The 17212-nt window shown below is 50.0% G+C and overlaps 1 pseudogene; it reads left to right on the top strand.

Annotated features, from left to right (window-relative positions):
• The first annotated feature begins 91 nt into the window (after nt 1-91).
• LOC128946681 (zinc finger protein 271-like) lies at nt 92-15061 on the top strand (annotated as a pseudogene).
• Nucleotides 15062-17212: the final 2151 nt, after the last annotated feature.

Genomic DNA, 17212 nt, shown 5'->3' with positions numbered 1-17212 from the left:
AAAAGGGATGGAAGGGGCGGGATGGAAGAGGAGAAGGAGGTGGGGATAACACGGAGGAGCGGGAGGGGGGATGGAAGAGGAGGAGCGGGAGGAAGAGGAGGGACAAAGGCGGATCAAGGCTGAGCTGAAGGCGCAGAGGGGTTTCGAGCCCGGCCTGAATTCGCAGCCCCCACCTGCGGGATCATCGCCCGCCCCCCATCGTGCAGGTGAGCAGTGAGAGGGAGGCCGGCCCAGATATCCCTGGGGGTCCTGGGTTGGGTTTTTGGGGGGACGACTGGAGAATGAACAAGTCCAAACCTGAGCGGAAAAGGCCCCGCGGGGGGACATCAGGCGCTGCCGGTACCGTTCTGGCGGGGACGCCCTGGGGGGATCTCCTTGCCCTTGCCTGTGGCACGGAGGCAAATCCCATCCTGTCCTTGTCCTTCCTCCCCCAGAGCAGGAGCTGAGCATGGAGAGCAGGGAGGACAAATGCCCGTGGCAGAACCTGGTGGCAGAGGCCGTTTTGAGCGGCTCCACGGCACAGGAAGCCAACGGGGAGGAAAAGGCCCGGAGATGCCGCACGAGGAGGGGCTGCAAACGCAGCTGGCAGGGATCTGAGGGGGAAAGAGCCAGCCTGGGCCGGGAAGGCGGCCAGAGATGGAGCCAGAGCTCAGAGCTGCTGCTCCATGAGAAGCTCCATGATGGGAAGAAGCCCCACACGTGTGGGGAATGTGGGAAGAGCTTCAGGTGGAACTCCAACCTGATCCTGCACCAGAGGACCCACACTGGAGAGAAGCCCTATGAGTGTGGAGATTGTGGGAAGAGCTTCAGCCAGAGCTCCAGCCTGATCAGGCACCAGAGAACCCACAATGGGGAAAAGCCCTATGAGTGTGGGGAGTGTGGGAAGAGCTTCAGGTGGAGCTCTAGCCTGATCCTGCACCAGAGGACCCACAAGGGCGAGAAGCCTTACGAGTGTGGGGAATGTGGGAAGAGCTTCAGTGAGAGCTCCAGCCTTGTGAAGCACCAGAGGATCCACACTAGGGAACGGCCCTACGAGTGTGGGGAGTGTGGGAAGAGCTTCAGCTGCAGCTCTTACCTGATCAGGCACCAGATAATCCACACTAGGGAATGGCCCTACAAATGTGGGGAGTGTGGGAAGGGTTTTATTCAGAGCTCCCACCTGATCAGCCACCAGAGGATCCACACTGGGAAACGGCCCTACAACTGTGGGGAGCGCGGACAGAGCTTCAGGTGGAGGTCTGACCTGATCAGCCACCAGAGGATTCATACTGGGGAGAGGCCCTACGAGTGTGGGGACTGTGGGAAGAGCTTCAGAGAGAGGTCCAGCCTGACCAAGCATCAGAGGATCCACACTAGGGAGAGGCCCCATGAATATGGGGAGTGTGGGAAGAGCTTCAACTTGAGCTCCAGCCTGATCAAGCACCAGAGGATCCACACTGGGGAAAGGCCTTTCAAGTGTTCCATGTGCGGGAAGAGCTTCAGCCAGAGCTCCCACCTGATCACACACCAGATGACCCACACTGGGCAGAGGCCCTACAAGTGTTCCAAGTGAGGGAAGGGGTTTCAGTCCAGCTCCCACCTCCTCCGCCACTATCAGATTCACACAGAGGAGAGGCCCTTCCAATGCCCTGAGTGTGGGAAGGGATTCAAGCGCAACTCCACCCTCATCACTCACCAGCGCATCCACACTGGGGAGAGGCTCTACGAGTGTGATAAATGCAGGAAGAGATTTCTGACCAGCTCCAGTCTCGTCCTGCACTCTCGGATTCACACAGAGGAGAGGCCCTTCCGCTGCCCCGACTGTGGAAAGGGATTCCAGCGCAACTGCAACCTCGTCAAGCACCGGCGCATCCACACTGGGCAGAGGCCCTGTGAGTGTCCCCAGTGTGGGAAGAGCTTCTCCAGCAGCTCTCACTTGACCCAACACCAACGAAGGCGCTGGTAAGGGAAGCCCTGCGAGTGCCCCGAGTGCGGGAAGAGCTTCGTGCGCTGCTGCACCTCACGGGTAGTGATTGTGTGGGGCTGGCTGTACAGGATGCATTTGCAGCAAATAAAACTCCTAGACTTACTGATTTCTCTCCCGTTCATGTTCAGTCCGTTGCAGTTCTGGTTGCAGAGTACCGCCTCCCAGAGTGTCCCCTCACAGTTGGCGCCCTTGGCCTGAGCCCGCCCCTTTCCCCTCACGGTTCCGCTCTTTCCCTGCCCCCATTTCCCCTCACGGTTCCAACCCTTTCCCTGTCCCCTTTCCCCTCACGGTTCCGGCCTTTCCCTGCCCCGTTTCCCCTCAGGGTTCCGCCCCTTCCTCGCCCCCTTTCCCCTCACGGCTTGGCCTTCCGGAATGGGGCGGAGGAGGAGGGAGGGAGGAAGAGGCCGAGCGGCGGCAGCACAAGAGGAGAGGGAGAATCTCATGGCCTGGGTGCTCCCTGAAAGTGCCACAGCCCTGGAAGCATCGCCCCCCATTTTGCAGGTGCCCGGGCAGGGGGAGCGCGGCACAAATATCCCAAGGGGGGTTCCTGGGTTTGGGGTTTTTTGGGGGGGAGGTTTGCAGCTGGCAGGGCTCCAAAGCCAAGCCGCAGATGCCTCTCAGGGAGACATCGGAGGGTCCCAGCGCCAGCAGTGGGTGCTCCCAGTATGAGCCCAGTTGGTCCCTCCATGTGCTTCCAGTTTCCTCGGCACTCCCAGTGTGAGCCTGGTCATTCCCAATATGGGCCTGTGCACTCCCAGTATAATCCTGGTCACTTCCCCTGCCTCCCTGCAGGATCCCAGTGACTACCAGACGAGGTCAGTCCCTCCCAGTCCTTCCCTATGATGATGCAAATTCCTCACAGCATGGTCCTAGTTCCTCCCACTTTCATCCAGTGTGTTCCCAGTTCTCCCAGTTGGCCCTAGCATAGTCCCAGGCACTCCCAGTATGATCCCAGTCTCTCCCAGCAGGTTCCCAGTCACTCCCACTTGCCCCCAGTGTGTTCCCAGTTCCCCCAGCACATTCCCAGTCTGGTCCCAGTCCCACACCCAAATGGTCTGAGACCCTCACACTATATCCCAGTTGCCCTGAACATTCTGGCAGTCATTGCCAGGCACTCCCAGTCACCTCAATGTGGTTTACTTGCCCCCAGTTATCTCCCAGGTTCTCCCAGTTGCTCTAATTATGTCCCCAGTTGACTCCCAGCAGGGCCTGGTAGCTCCCAGTAACCCCCAGTCAGGGTCCAATCACACCCACTCTAATCCCAGTATGATTGTAACCACTCCTGGTATGATCCCAGTCACTTGCAGTCTAATCCCAGTTGCTACCAGACACTCCTGGTACAATTCCAGTCCCTCCAGTGTGATCCCAGTTGCTCCCTGTCAATGCCAGCATGATTCCAGTCACCGTGAGAGTGATCCCAGTGGCTCCCAGCATGGGCCCAGCTGTTCCTAGTGTGCTTCCATCTCTCCATTATGGTTACAGACACTCCCAGTATGGTCCCAGTTGAACACAGTTGCCCCTGCTCTAGTCCCAGTCACTCCCCATATGATCTCAGTTCCTCTCAGCATGGTCCCACTCACTCCCAGTTTCTCCCCAATGTGATTACTGTTACCCCAGTATGGTGTCCGACAATACCAGTATATCCCAGTTGTCCCCAGCATGTCTGTAGTCATTTCCAGACACTGCCAGTGGCCCCAGTAAGGTGTTAGTTCTCCCAGTATGATCCCCCAGTCATGCCCAGTATATCCCAGTTGCCTGCAGCAGGCATCCAGACCTTCCCAGTTCCTCCAGTTTGCTTGCAGCATCATCCCAGTTTTGCTCAGTTGCTGCCAGTAGCCAAAAGTGTGATCCCAGTTGCTCCCTTTAAACCCAGATGTGATCCCAGTAAGCTCCAGTTTGATCCCAGTCACATGCCAGCCCTCTCAGCGAGGTCCCAGTATAATCCCAATTGCTTCCTATTTCTCCCAGTATGGTCCCAGCTGCCGCCAGCATGGTTCCAGTTGCTTCCTAGATCAGCCCAGTCAGTCCCAGTATGATGCCACTTGCTCCCAGTGCGCTCCCAGTTGCTCCCAATAGGGCTCAGTATGGGGGACGATGTGCAGGGTGTGTTCCCAGTCACTCTCAGATACTCCCAGTATTAGTCCAGTCCCTCCCAGTATGATCCAAAGATGAGTCCAGTGTGCTCCCAGTCTCTACCAGAATAAACCCGTTGTGCTCCACATGGTTTCAGTTGCTCTCTTTCACCCTCACTTTCCTTCCAGTCACTCCCAGTATGTCCCAGTGTAGCCCAGTTCCCTCCAGCATCTTTCCAGTTCCTTCCAGTATGATCCCATTTGCTCACAAGCACTCCCAGTCAGCCTCAGTGTAGTGGCATTCACTGCCATTATGGTCCCTGTCACCTCCAGCATGATCCCAGTTCATCCCAGTATAAGCCCAGTTGTTTCCAATCACCTCCAGCGTGCACCCAGACACGCCCAGTTCCTGCCTGTTGCTCCTAGCACGTCCACAGTGTTTTGCGGAGAAAAGAAGAAACTTCACAACTTTGTAAAAGTTGTAAAGCTCGGTATGCTTTTATTACGGTGTGCCGGACGCAAGTCCCTTAACAAGGCATGCGTGCGTCTGAAGACTTCGGGTCATTTTTTATCTCTCTTCTAAATGCATATGCATACAGTTTCACAATAAGTTCATACATATTCATTCCGCGTGACATTTAGCACTAGTTCATTTTTATTAAAGGAATTTCTAAGTCAGGGGCAAATCGACCTTGTGGTCTTTTCTGTTTTTCTTTCTCTGTCTCTTTGCTGTCTCAGCATGCGAGTTCTTCTTTCAGCTTTGGCCTCACAGACTTTTCACCTCTCTTAGACACTTCACCTAATTCAGAATGGATCTTTACTCTGTCTCATTCGCCCCTTTCCTAGGAAATAAGTAAATTCTTTTACTTAATGAAAACTTTCACAACAGTAAGTGTCTTTTAGTGCTTCACCATGTACGTTTGACAAAGAGGTTAGTACAGCTATTTGTTGTAGCATTCTACAGTTCTAAATTAACAATGTAATAGATAATTTTAACAAAATTACAAATACAGAGATTAGAATGGTTTTTACTAGACAGAATAACATTATTGCTATCAATTTGTACGGCAGCACAAGCAGTTCTCAAGCATACACTCTTTTCTAGTATATACGAGCACAGTTTTCTGGTCAGTGACTGGATGAATTTCAGAGTGACAAATACTCTGTTCGGTGTCTAAACACACATCCTGCACATTAATAGTATTGCTTTCACAAATGAATTCTATCTGTTCTCTAGTAATGCAGGATTCTAAGTTTACTGTCTGCCACTTTCTATTCATCTTTTGTGCCTACACTCTATGTTCTGAAGGGTAGAGCATTGCTTTTTCATGGTTTAATCTTAGGGCAATGATGGGATGGATAACATAAACAGTGTCATTATGTATGGTAAGCACAAAGGCAGTGGCTACATTAGAAACAGGATTATAGGTGAAATTCACTATAGTCTACCGAGATTGAAACTTCTTTTCAATATCAATTGCATTATCTCACACAATTTTTTGAATTTCAGCTGGAAAATTACTTTCACCCCCTTCCCGTATGAATAAAGTTGCTGTTGCTTATATCTATAACTGTGCTTGTATACAACTGAAAGCTAAAGACACATTATCTGTAACTATACTAAGTGCTTCTACTATCAACTTGTGGTCTTGGTCTCTGGCCTTTTCATACTTCTTTACTTTGGCAGTACTTTTGAAATCTGTCACTGGCTAGTTCTTAATGCTAGTAGAGATTACTATAAAGGCTGCTTCAATTTTGTTAGGCTACTTGCTGCAGTGGCTAGTTTATTCATCAGTATTTTTGAATCAATTCTATTTAAAACTCTTAATCTTGTCTCTAATATGTTAGTTAGATGTTTGTTATGGGGGACAGGAACTGCTTTGTGTCTATGACTATCTCTCCCTGCCAGAGGGGCTCACACGCAAATTCAGAAACACTTCACAAGTGTATCTGACAGAGGTTTAGGTCATATTTGAGGCAGATGTTTGTTCTGAAATGTAGAGACTTCAGGAAAGCTCCTTCCCCCTCCAAAGCACTTGATTTCTTAGATGTGTGGCAAGCAGGAATGTCTCTCTTGGTCTACAAAACATCACCCACATTGCTTCTAGCTTCAGGTCTAAGCCTCATGTAAATAATGAAGGGGAAGTCTGAGAGAAGAGCCTAAATTCATTGTAGTGCTTCAGAAGAAACTGGCATTAGGTTTCTGCTGCTAGAAACTTTCAGCACAAAAGTGATGCTCAAAATCCTACAGCCTGCTGCTGAGCTCTGAGGGGGGGGTCTCTCTCTACCTCTTTTAAGCAGAATCTAACTGCCTCAGACTGGGACAATCACTGATCTAGATCTCAGTAGGAAAAGGGATAGCTATAAATAAAGAAAATTACCTTCCTTGCTTGGGTTAATTTACCACCTGCAGTTCAGCACCCTTTACTAGCCATTGCGTGAGTGTTCAGCTAACTAGCTTGGAAAATGACTTAAGGAAACTGATTTCTTGGTGTTCCTGGTTTTAGGCACTAGGAGAGCTGGCTCCTTCTTTTCTTGTTCTGCTCTTGAGATATGCTTGTTTTTGTAACCATGTTGTTTAGCTTTCAAAGGAAGTTTTTAGGAAGGAGGAGCAGGCTGGTTGGACTTTTGAGATGTTAATTTGCATTATCAACTCTACACATTTGAGAGACTATTCTGGATTGAATAATAGCTGTTGTTCAGTCACATTCTTTACTACGTTAGGTTCAAGTTTGGAGTTTGGGTAGAGTGTGAACTAGTATGGGGTGTATAAGGCCCTGCTGTGGTAAAAAGTGCAGTGTCTACTTTGAATTCAAATGAAAGTCTGATAGTAATTCGAGCTCAAAGGCAGGTTACTTCTACAGGCAGTATCAAGGTGAAATTACACCAACAGTCTGATTTACTTAGGTTATCACAGACTTCCTGGTGTTCATATACACCAGGGGAGGTTAAGACACTAATTACATCTGGTCTCTCATAAGCTGCTACTCTATTGATGACTTGGCACTCTACTTTGATTTCTTCTCTTCTGATTCTTTGAAGAGTCTACAGTTCTAGAGTTTTTGCTGGGGGGTATTTTGGGGTTAGTCTGGAGGCAAGGATCACATTGTCGGCTTACCTGAGTGATAGTGGCATATAAATTCCACTTTATATATGTGAGCTTGTGTTTGAATGCAAAAAATTTTCTGGCTGGCTTCGTGGATAGGGAGGCAAAAGAAGGCATCTCTTAGGCCTAAAACAGTGAATTAGGTTAGCTCAGGTGTTAAACAAGTTAGTAAGGTATATGGATTTGCTACCACAGGGTATAAATTCTGTGTTATCTTATTGACAGCTCTTAATCTAGTACTATCAATTATTGGGCTGATTCCTTCCCTATCTTCCTTTTGAGGGTACTACTCAGTTCTCACTAGTTGTGTTCTTTCTTTAAGCTTGATGTTCATGGGGGAGCATCTTTCACTCTCTCTGGTACAGCAGAGGCCTATACTCTTGAAAACATTTATTTACTTATTTTAATATCTCTTTACTAATGTCTTTAATTTCAGTGTCTGTTAATGTTACGCCTAACTTCTTTATATCATTTGCCTCCAGAGTAACTTTTCTCATTTGAGAATGTTTAGCAAATTGAGCAAATTGTACAAAAGCTTTTAGGTACACACAGTACACATGTTACTTTAAAGGTTTGCACAAGTATGCTTTCTCAGACTGGCCAGTTGTTCATTCTCCACACTACAACATAAACATTCTCTACAGGTACTAAAGCTTTATTAAAACTGAATATATGGCCCTTGTGTCGGCAAAAATTCTTCTCTTTTGGGGAGGTCATCTTTACCCTTCCTCCCTTACTTTGGGAGGAGCTTTTAGCAAATCATATGTACTCATTTTGTGAACTGTGATTGCTTTGCATTTCAGCATGATAATCTCTGCTTGATTTCATACGTTGCTATCTTATGCTGCATGCTGAACAATACGTTTGATTTGCTTTCTCTTTGCCTTGTTTTCTTTTTTCAAGGGCCAAGACTAGAGGGCAGTCTCGTCTTACAGTCTCTTTGCCATTCTGGGTGATTTCTTAAAACACAAAGACATTTCAGCATACAAAAACTCTATCTCATTTATCTTCTTATTTTAAAACAGTACTAACAGCAATGAAGTATTATAAGTCTTTTTATTTTCTGAGCTGCTCCTACTGGCAGCCTTCTCTCAGTGAGCCCCTCCCAAAAGGGGCTGATTTAGGAACCTCTTTGCTCTGGTCAGTTCTCATTATTTATTTCTCCTTGCCTTATCTCGCTTCTACTCAAACCTCTTTACAGACCTTCACAGTAGTTTCTCAGTTTTCTTCCTACACACACAGCTCCAGGTGGCAGGTATCAGATGTGATTCCCACACACAAGCTCTAAGACCTTAGCTTCTGAATCTGCTTGACCAGAAACTTCTAATTTACATGTGCCCTGACACTTATTAGAACAGCAAAACAGCAATACTAGTGTTTCTCATAAATGCTGCACTGCAATAATACTTGCACATCTAGCTTTTGCTCACAGGCTATTTCTGTGTTCCCTGGAGAGACAAGGCAGCCAGAGCTGTCCCTGTGCCCAGGGGACAGCCACTGTCACTTCACACAGCATGCTAATCAAAAACGTGACATAGACACTATGTTCTGATCAAACAAAATATCAGTCTTTTCTAGTTCTCTTCTTGCACAATCTGATTAAGCACTGTGCCTACTTACACTTGTTTTACTGCTTTGCAAAAAGGCTGTGCTAGTCACAGCCGAAACTCTGTGCTCACAGACACAAACACTCACACTTGCACCCCCCCTTTATCTCAAATTCACTAGAGCCAAGGCTTGAATTGCTGTGAGGGGGGGAATTGTTGGAATTCTTTTAACTCTATCGTAATTAAGCATAAATCACTGTACTATAGTTCTCTTATGTAAAATGCCACTCTTGTTGCAACAAAATCTGAAAATCTCTACAAACACTACTATACAACCTGAGAATCAAATTACCACAATGCAGTGGAAGAAAATCACCACACAAAACTACTGGGAAAGGGCATATCTCTCAAAGTGCTCGCTTTTCTCAACACAACACAGCATACCATGATTCAGCATTTACTCACATCAATTTTCTTGGACACAATCAAAATAACAGCACAGTCTAGAGATCAAATCTAAACATCTAAGGCAAAGGAACTCTCTGAGCTCATACTCACAGTTAAAATGTACCAAATCTACACAAATCATTGCGTTTAAACACAATAAATACTATCACTGACATTCTTCCACTCGCTTCTCCGCGGGGCACTTCTCTCCCTGCCCCCGCAGCTTGCTGCAGCCGGCGCCTCAGGCCTCACTCGGCTGCTTCAAACACTGGTGGTACTCACTCTCTCGCACTGTAGGGCACTGTAGCTCTACTCTCTTTTATACACTATACACTTATACACTTGCACGATTAGAAACACAGTGCACTGACCACACAATGCACACATTAACCACACAGCAACACAGTGTCCGGACATCACACACACACAAACAAAACACAAACAAAACACATACGGGCTCAGCAGTTCTGCTCCATCAGAACAAGGAACCCTCAATACACACATACACGGGTTCACTAGGCTCACTCCTAGAGCCTCTAGCAGTTCTGCTCTATCACAACAATGAACTTCCAACACACACATACGCGGGTTCACCCGGCTCACCCCCAGAACCGCTTGCGGTCTGCTCTATCAGAACGATGAACTCCGTCTCTAATAAGCTGCTCTATCAGCTGAACCCAGACGTCTCTGGGTGGTTTACTCTCTTGCTCTCCTTTCCCTCCCCTGGGGGCCCCTCAGTACATACTGTATCTTCCTCCGCAGGCCAGCAGGTCCTTGTCTGTCTTCGCAGGTGGCAAGTTGAGATGAGCGGAGCCCCACCAGGAAAAAAATCCTAGGGCGTGCCTTGGAGGTCCGTCTATCCCCCCTGCCCCTGCGGGGACAGAGAAGTCCCTTCGTGGTCGCCATAATGTTTTGCGGAGAAAAGAAGAAACCTCACAACTTTGTAAAAGTTGTAAGGCTCGGTATGCTTTTATTACGGCGCGCTGGACGCAAGTCCCCTAACAAGGCATGCGTGCGTCTGAAGACCTCGGGTCATTTTTTATGTCCCTTCTAAATGCATATGCATACAGTTTCACAATAAGTTCATACATATTCATTTTGCGTGACATTTAGCACTAGTTCATTTTTATTAAAGGAATTTCTAAGTCGGGGGCAAATCGACCTTGTGGTCTTTTCTGTTTTTCTTTCTCTGTCTCTTTGCTGTCTCAGCATGCGAGTTCTTCTTTCAACTTTGGCCTCACAGACTTTTCACCTCTCTTAGACACTTCACCTAATTCAGAATGGATCTTTACTCTGTCTCATCAGTTGCTCACAGCTGCTCCCAGTCACCCTCAGTATAATCCCAGTCACTCCCAGTTTATCTCATTTGCTCCTAACATGGTCTGAATTGCTCGACGCAGGCTCCTGCTCACTCCCAGTATGATCCCAGTATAATATCAACACAAACCCAGTACAGTCCCAGCAAGATACCAGTGTGATGTCAGTACAAAGCCAGTACAGTCCCAGTCACTCCCAGTACGATCCCAGTGCAGCCCAGTCCCTGGGAGTGCTGCCACTGCTCGGATCCCCCTGCCCTGTGTGCGTTCCCCCCTTGGCGGATGTGCCGAGAGGAGCCCCAAGGGCTGGCAGTGGCCAGGCAGGGTCCCCAGCAAGGCCCAGTTTGGATGTGCAGCTCCCAGTTTGCCCAGTTTGCCTCTCCTTTGGCCCGGGCCGGGTTCCCCCCGCCCTCAGCAGCTGGGAGCAGCTGAGAGCCCCGCGCTGCCCATCCCGACCTGTCCCGGCTCCATCCCCACTCCTGCCACGGGCTGCGAGGGCTGGGGGAACAGGGCACCGAGGGTGTGGCTGCTGCTGGGGGAGGAGGAGGAGGGAGGGACGGGCAGGGATGAAGGGGGAGGAGGAGGCGGGGTAAGGGGGAAGAGGAGGAGGAGGGGGAATGGAAGGAGCGGGATGGAAGAGGAGAAGGAGGGGGAGATCAGACAGAGGAGGAGCGGGAGGAAGAGGAAGAGGAGGGACATAGGCGGATCAAGGCTGAGCGGACGGAGCCGGGCTTGAGCCTTGCCTGAATTCACAGCCCTCGTCTGTGGGATCATCGCCCCTCCCCCACATGGCGCAGGTAAGCGGGGAGGGGGATCCCGGCCCAGATATCCCGGGGGGTCCCTGGGTTGGGTTTTTGGGGAGATGTTTGGAGAATGAAACAGTCCAAGGCTGAGCGGAAAAGGCCCCTCGGGGGGACATCGGGGGGTGCCGGTGGCAGCTGCCGGCAGAGGCAGCCTGGAGGAGCAGAGCCCTGTGTCTCCCAGGAGCCCAAAGTGGGGAGCCCAGAGAGGGGGGAGCGCCACCATTGGCGGGAGCCTCAAGAGCCTGGAGAGGGGCAGGGGGGACTCCTTGGAGTCGCTGCAGCCCAGAGCAGAGAATGAAGGGAGAAGAGAGCCCGGGAGCCCAAAGAGCCCCGGCATCCCGAAATGGGGAGAGTGAAGAGGGGGGAGCTTTTGGTATTGCTGGGACTGCCAGCAGCCTGGGCAGGGCGGGCACCGAGGAAAAGGGTACCCCAAATCCAAGTGTGACCCCAGCAACTGGTACAGGGGGGAACCCCCGAACACCAAAGGGGAGGGACCAGGGACAGCCAACTCCTGGGAGGCTTTTTCAGGGCTGAATCTTGGTGTTTGGGAGGGCTTTCTGGAGCCTAGGTTTCCGGTGACTTGTACAGATGGACTTGGGCAGAAGGACCTTGAAACTCATCGTGCGTTGGGGGAAGATAAAAGAGGGAAGCCTTATAAGTATGATTGTCTGGCAAAAGAATTTGGGAATATAGAAACTATAAGCAAGATTGAGATGAAAGCAAGCTTTGGGAAACATTAGTTAGTGAACAACTGGAAACCAATGGTGTGGCCCGACTGAAGGTAATCCACTTTTGATGAAGCAATTCCCTCTGCTTGCAGCCTGATCCAAGGGTCAGAGCACACCCTACTAGCTTAGCACAAGGGGTCCAAAGTGTAGTTTTTAGGGCTTAAAATGTAACACAGTGTGGTGATGTAATGCTTCTTAAAGGCTGTCTGTAAATGCTATAGGATTTGTATCTTGTACTAGATTGGTTAGTCAGAAATAGAATATTCACCAGAGAAAAAGATTTATTGTATTATAACGGGAACCTTACTCTCTTACACTCTTACCCTCTTCCTATCTCACCCTCTCATGCTCTCTACCCCTCTTTTCTCTCGGGCCTGCTCCAAGCTGTGGCTGGCAGCTCCAAGAAGGGCCCTGCACCCAGGCCCTTTGCAATAAACTGCAAGTTCCATGACCTGGCTTCAGAGATCTCTCGTCTCCATCCATCCCGACCTTGCTACTCCCCGACACTCCTACAAACGTACTCATGGCTTGTTTTCCCCAACCCAGGATTTCCCATTGCCAACCCCTGGGAGGCTGCGAGGAAGAGGAAGATGTCCCGGGACACGGAGGCAGGTGAGGAGGAAGTCAGTGCCCCTTTGCCCCTCTGTGCTGCTCCATCTCCCAGCCCAGCACGGCCCTGGCTGCAGCACAGCCCTGGGGGGATCTCCTTGCCCTTGCCTGTGGCATGGAGACAAATCCCATCCTCTCCTTGTCCTTCCTCCCCCAGAGCAGGAGCTGAGCATGGAGAGCAGGGAGGACAAATGCCCGCGGGAGAACCTGGGGACAGAGGCCATTTTGAGCGGCTCCACGGCACAGGAAGCCAACAGGGAGGAAAAGGCCCGGAGATGCCGCACGAGGAGGGGCTGCAAAAGCAGCTGGAGGGGATCTGAGGGGGAAAGAGCCAGCCAGGGCCGGGAAGGTGGCCAGGGATGGAGCCAGAGTTCGGAGCTGGTGCTCCATGAGCAGCTCCATGATGGGGAGAAGCCCCACACGTGTGTGGAGTGTGGGAAGAACTTCAGGTGGAACTGCAGGCTGATCCTGCACCAGAGGCCCAAAACTGGGGAACGGCCCTATGAGTGTGGAGATTGTGGGAAGAGCTTCAGGAGGAGCTCCAAACCTATCGTCCATCAGAGGTTCCACAATGGGGAACGGCCCTATGAGTGTTCAGAGTGTGGGAAGAGCTTCAGCTGGAGCTCCCAACTGATCACTCATCAGAGGATCTACACTGGGGAGAAGCCCTATGAGTGTGAGGACTGTGGAAAGAGGTTCAACCAGAGCTCCCACCTTATCCTGCATCAGAGGATCCACACTGGGGAGAGACCCTATGAGTGTGGGGAGTGTGGGAAGAGCTTCAGCTGCAGGTCTGACCTGACCAAGCACCAGAGGACCCACACTGGGGAGAGGCTGTACGACTGTGGGGAGTGTTGGAAGAGGTTTCTGACCAGCTCCAATCTCCTCCGCCACTATCAGAGTCACACAGAGGAGAGGCCCTTCCAGTGCCCTGACTGCAGGAAGGGGTTCAGGGACAACTCCACCCTCATGAAGCACCGGCGCATCCACACTGGGGAGAGGCCCTACGAGTGTGATAAATGCAGGAAGAGCTTTCATACCAGCTCCCATCTCCTCCAGCACTATTGGATTCACAGAGAGGAGAGTCCCTTCCAATGTCCTGACTGCGGGAAGGGATTCAGGGACAACTGCACCCTCATCAGACACCGGCGCATCCATACTGGGGAGAGGCCCTACGAGTGTCCCCAGTGTGGGAAGAGCTTCTCACAGCGCTCTCACTTGAACAAACACCAACGGAGGCACTGGTAAGGGAAGCCCTGTGAGTGCCCCAAGTGCGGGAAGAGCTTCGTGCGCTGCTCCAGCTCCATCCCCCACTGGAGGAGCCACTTTGGGCACAGCCCTGGTCACTCACATTCCCTGTGATCCATGTTGGCAACACACCTGGCTGCTTCTTGTTTTGGTTTGACCTTAATTTTCTTCTGCTTCATCTTCATCCCTTAAAATCAGCCAAAACAGGGTTAATCGAAATAAATTGATCAAAGATAGCTAAATTCCCAAAATTTCAGAGGATTTTAGGGGGAATTGATGATTTGGGGACAATATTCTGGAGGATTTGTGCAGTCTGTGAGGGGAGATTTTGCACAGTGTTCTCCATCTGTTTGCACTCCAAAAGTCAAGAGAATCATCTCAAAAAAATTGAATCCCATGCCAAACAACTGCATTTCATTCATACAGGCTCAATCCCACTTCAAAATGCCTTGTTCCCACACTAAAAAACTCAACCCCATGCCAAACTCACTCCATTCCACAGCCGCCAGGGTGAGATGGGGTTGGGAGGAGACTGGGAGAAGTGGGATCCCAATTTGGAGCAGTGGGATGGGGATTGTGTGGGGCTGGCTGGGTGGGATATATTTGATAGTAAATCAAACTTTCTGAGTTAGTGATTTCTGTCCCATTCATTTTCAGTCAGTTGCAGTTCTGTTTGCAGAGTGCCACCTTCTCAGCTGATTGTGTTTGTGTCCTCCTTTCTCTCCTGCCTCTCTTTGCCTGCTCTGTTTCTCTCTCAGTGCCTCCCTTGAGCCAGGGCAGCTGCCACCAAAGACCCTGCCCTGATTTAATTCCCAGTGCAGGAGCTACAACAGCCATGGGTGAAGTTCTGAAGGCTGGCAGTGAAATGTCACTGTAGGATCTTGCTCCACTTGGCTTTTGGCCCCTTCTTAAGAGCTTTGCCTTCAAGGGCAAGAACATCTTTTCCTGGCTGGGAACTGGAATTCCAGACCCTTGGTGTGTGTGCCATGCAGGACCATACAGACTGGGGTGTTGCCTTCTCAAGGCGTGGCGACCTGGTTTTAGTCCAGCACGGTGGCCCAAAGCCCAGGGTCACTCGGTCCATGTGCTCCTGACACCAATGTGGTGGACAGCAAATGGCGTTTATTGAGGGGTCACAGGGGTCCTTTATAGCTTGGGCAGTCAGTGTCATTTCCTTCTGCTCATGTCCCGCTGGGTGCGGCCAGGCACGGAGCAAAGGTCTGACTGCAGGGGTGGGGGGATATCCTGACTGACCGTACAGCCCGATTTCTTCTGCACACAGATCCCTGGCTCTCCACATTTCCCCCCTCCCTCATGATTAGTAAAAATCATATAAAGTTATAAAATGTAGAGGTTACAAAATTTCATGGGTTAGTAAAATTAGTATAAAATTGTAAGTGTGTTAGTAACTGGCACGCCTTAAAGTAATTGTTGACGCTCGAGAAACGTAATGTTAACCGTTTCTAAACACCTTTTAACGAATAGCACCAGTTTGTTTAATATGCAAGGCCCAAAGATTAGGGTTAGTAAGATTATAGTGAGTGGGCCTATTAGGGTAGAAATCAGGGTGGTGAGCCATGGGGACCGGTTGAACCACGACTCGAACCAGCCCTGTTTAGCCTCTGTCCATTTTTCTTAGGTTTAGTCGGTTTCTCAGTTCGGCCATGGAGTCTCTGACGACTCCGGTGTGGTCTGCATAAAAGCAGCATTCCTCTCTCAAGGTGGCACACAGGCCTCCTTGCTGCATGAACAAAAGGTCCAGTCCTCGCCTGTTTTGGAGGACAACCTCTGAGAGCGAGGAAAGGGATTTTTCTAGGGAAGAGATGGATTTCTCGACCCTTTGTAAGTCCTCGTCAACAGTCATCTGCAGTTGTGCCAGTCCTTGATGTTGTGTTGCAAGGGCCGAGATGCCTGGGGCAGCGCCGGTAGCTCCTAAACCGAGGAGCATTGCGATGGTGATGCCTGCTATCACATCTCGTTTGTGGAGCCGGTCGGGTTCCTCGAACAAGGGGTACACCTCTTCTTCCTGGCGATACAGGACTCTGGGGACAATTAGAACTTGGACACAAAAGTCAGTAGAATGATCGAATTTGTCAAGGAGTACACATGGGCTTACCCCGGATCGTTGACAGATCCACATTCCCGATGCAGCTGGGATCACCCACTGGAACTTCCCTCCCTTAAGTTTGACAAATTCCCGGCAGACGTTGCCCATCTGCTTTGCCAAGGTTGCATTGCCAAAGCATTTGCCTTGGCCCGTAACCTGACTTAGGGTAATGCCTCTCCGGGGGGTGTCCCATCTGCATTGGCGTGGATTGTCTGACTTTGAGAAGATGAATGGGAGATCGAGGGCAACACCTTTGTAAAACGGGGGTTGTGCATCATAGCATAACCAGCATGACTCTGTGGAGTTTGGGTTGGATTGGTTTAACGATAAGAAGGTAGCATTTAACACACTTAAGAATGGATTGGAGAGGGTTGGTTTGGCTAAGGGATCAGATGGGGAGGTAAGTTTTGGCATCTGTGTTTTGCGGCTAGAACTACCTTTAGCTGCGATCCCCTTCCTGCGTCTACTCATTGCTAGAACCGGATTGGGTCCGACTGTTGGGATATTGGAGCTGGGAGTCTGATAATTTCTATGTTCGCCCAGATGCGGCGAGAGAGATGAACAAACGCTTTCCACACTTTGCCCGTGGCCCAGCCATCATGGGTCGGCTGCAGGATTGTCATTATATAGCCTGTGCAGGTGTGCTGTTTCCTGCCTTGGGGCGAAAGCACATACCCCTCCATATCAAATTTTGGTTCGAGGCAGCCGTGGGGAGTATACTTAATTTGCAGGAACTTATCTGGCTGTTGTGGTTTCCATCTATTGCTTGTCACAATAGTTTCACACCCCCAATATCCACAATGTCCATACCCTGGGTAATTACAATAACTTTTTCCTGGGTTGGAAGCAGGGCACCAGTAGGTCTGAAATAATGTCGTCTCCTGAAATTTGGGGTGCCCTGTATGCAAGGGAAAAATGTCTTTTAGCCTGAACTCAAACGATGGGGTGTCGGCTGTAACAATTTCTTTGATGACCCCCTCACCTGAGAGATGGTGTAGAACCCACCTGAATGGCTGGTGAGGGTAATGTTTTGTGTCTGCCCGTCCTCCGCCTACTAACCCTAGAAACAAGATCACACAGAGATACTGTTGCTGCTTTGATTTTGATGTTGTGAGCTTCTCAGGTGATGTCAGGTTGCTCGGTGGTCTCTCTGTCTTTCCCGATATATGGGGCATATGGGTTGCAGGGACGTCCAATGATCCAGTCCTGCAAACAAAGTCTCACAATTCTCATGAGTTTCACTTTGAAGGTCTGGTTTAATAG

Source organism: Melozone crissalis, unplaced genomic scaffold (assembly GCF_028551555.1).
Source record: "Melozone crissalis strain CALT ecotype California unplaced genomic scaffold, PUWL_Pcris_2 ptg000082l_1, whole genome shotgun sequence".
NCBI lineage: Eukaryota > Metazoa > Chordata > Aves > Passeriformes > Passerellidae > Melozone > Melozone crissalis.
Note: the sequence above shows the minus strand (reverse complement) of the source record. Positions and strands in the feature narration are given on the sequence as shown.